Source organism: Eptatretus burgeri, chromosome 5 (genome assembly GCF_056783735.1).
Source record: "Eptatretus burgeri isolate ZD-2024b chromosome 5, Ebu_testis_v1, whole genome shotgun sequence".
NCBI lineage: Eukaryota > Metazoa > Chordata > Myxini > Myxiniformes > Myxinidae > Eptatretus > Eptatretus burgeri.
This window is the reverse complement of record NC_140965.1, coordinates 93,926,990-93,929,319: the sequence shown is the minus strand read 5'-3', so window position 1 is coordinate 93,929,319 and position 2,330 is coordinate 93,926,990. Positions and strand designations below refer to the sequence as shown.

The window sequence follows — 2,330 nt, the reverse complement described above, 5'->3', positions numbered from 1 at the left end:
CAACATCATGAATCTAATCCTCACACCATTTTTTGCAGCCATAGGGAACGCAGCTCATTTTCCAGCAAGATAATGTGCCACTAAGTAGCTGATGGGTCGTCACCGAAGCTCTCAGACTGCAGGTATCAAAACCTTCAAAATCAAACACGATGGATGATATTCATCAGACAAACATTATTTGCTGCAACCTGTGCACTCATGTCAGAATAAAGCAAACGTTTATGGCAAAACTTGACGAAACGCTGGCTCAGGAGTACAATGCGCACCGCACTGCAATAATCAGGGACGGCTAATGGATAAACACAAAATTATGGATGAATGATTGCTTCCAGAATATATGGGGAAATCTGCACATATATGGGAAAATATCTATTTTCTATAATCTTGTGCTGTGTAATTTTTTTTTTCCAAATGAGCAGAGGAACAGCAATACGTTCCTCTAATGGGACAGTCCACTCGGCTGCTCCTGCTGTGGGTATGTACAGCGGATATTATCTACACCTTGTGACATAGTTCACCGTTTGCGCTTGTTTTGTAGCCAATCCTAATTGGGAGAATGTTGTGCTGTGAGCTGGTAAAATGAGGGGTGAGACAAATCACACGTCAACCTCCATCACCGTAAGTCTGACGGGGCGGCAAGTTCCAAACAAGAGAAGCCATTAAAGTCGAGGCTACTTTCTCACAACTGCCTGACATCATGGGCTCGACTAATAGGCCCTTCAATAACGCCAACGCGACCACATCAATCGTAGCCCCAGGTGCTTTGGCTTCGAGTTAATAACGTGTCTCGAGAAGCCATCTGACTGGTCAGCTCTTTCTGAAGCAGGGATTTTTGCCTACGGAATTGTCTTCTTTAGAACAAAGTCACTCTGGCAGGTCATTTGCACATTAAGCATTGTGCAATGAGTATTTGTCGCAAATGCCAGCATAATTTTCATGAAAAATACCATCGGAAGAAAATTAAACTTTATCAGCGTTCAGACCTATTTTTACTGCTCCAAGTAAGCCAAATCGATACTCCATAAAATGTCAGGCTTCTCCAAGTTCATTTGATGGTAAATGCATTTCGTTGCATATTTATTTTGCAGTTGCTTCTATGGTCATACCAAGCTGTTAATGTGTACCGTGCAGTGGGATTGATGATTGATTGTGACTACATGCTGGCATCGCCATGTTTGTTAAAATTCAAAACAATAGGAAAACAAATATGTATTCAATTTAGCCTTGCAATTTCAGCCAAATTAGCAACAGAGTCGTTTATGATGCAAAACCATGATCTTTTCCACCCTCGTGAACCCACCCCAATCCCTCCTCCTTCCAATTTTCCCTCCTTGGAGTTTCCTTCTGTATCCATCTTGTCCACCCTGTGCATCCTCTCATGGTCCTCATTCCTCTCCACACCCGTTGTTTGTCCAAAGTCTCCCTCTATCATAGACTCTGATGTTGGTGTTTTCCCCCTCTCTCCACTCTTCCTTTTGTCCTGTTGTGTCCTGATCTGTTTGTTGTATTAGTTCTAATAGTGAGGCAACTTGGCTAAATATAGCATAACAATTGTGCATTTTGTGAGGAAAGCACCAAATTTGGCACACTAGTAGCCTATCTAGTAGTTCATATTATGAACAGATTTGGATATTGGGCCATCTCAAAATTTTTTATGGCAGTGGAAAATGGCTGCCACAGCCATCAGGAGCTGAATTTGAGATGGCCCAATATCCAAATCTGTTCATAATATGATAGGCTACCAGTGTGCCAAATTTGGTGCTTTCCTTACAAAATGCACAATTGTTATGCTAAGTTGCCCCACTATATGTCTTCCACAAACCTCGAGTCAAAAAAACAGGTGAATAGGCAGCATTATTTATTTATTTGCCAGCAGCACGTGGCTGCTTGGCTGCATCATTTTATGGGGGCACAGCTGTGCTGCTGATGGAATGCCTCCATTACCAGCACACTGGTACTCATTTTGCCAACCCTGGAAGGATGACAGGCTGTCAACCCTACATGGTGTTAATTCAATTGCGCAACAGGGGTTTGGAACTCAAAACCCGAGGATTTTGAGTCAAGCACCTTAATTGTTAAGCCAACACCAGGCCTGGCAGCATAATTATGAGATGTGGTGATGGTGACGTATTTTATAGCTTACTTAAATATACTTCGATTTTGAAAATCAGGGGTAGTTACCCTTGCCAGCGTCCGTTTGGGGTATTGTATTTGAGTCCGTTTGTCTGTTTGTCCACACAGAACGTGAATTTGTATATTAATTACATTAGACCCGTAATACCCCTAAGAACCTTTAATTCCGAAGACCGTTTAGACTGTTAAGACCCTTT

General features: G+C 42.2%; 1 long non-coding RNA gene across 1 annotated transcript in view; it reads right to left on the bottom strand.

The window, feature by feature from the left end:
• The window catches only part of LOC147026974 (uncharacterized), a 92,315-nt gene continuing 89,985 nt past the window's right edge, over positions 1 to 2,330 (bottom strand). Inside the window, exon 3 of the long non-coding RNA XR_015057947.1 lies at positions 1 to 132. This is a non-coding gene — a long non-coding RNA (uncharacterized LOC147026974). The remainder of the gene's footprint in view (positions 133 to 2,330) is intronic.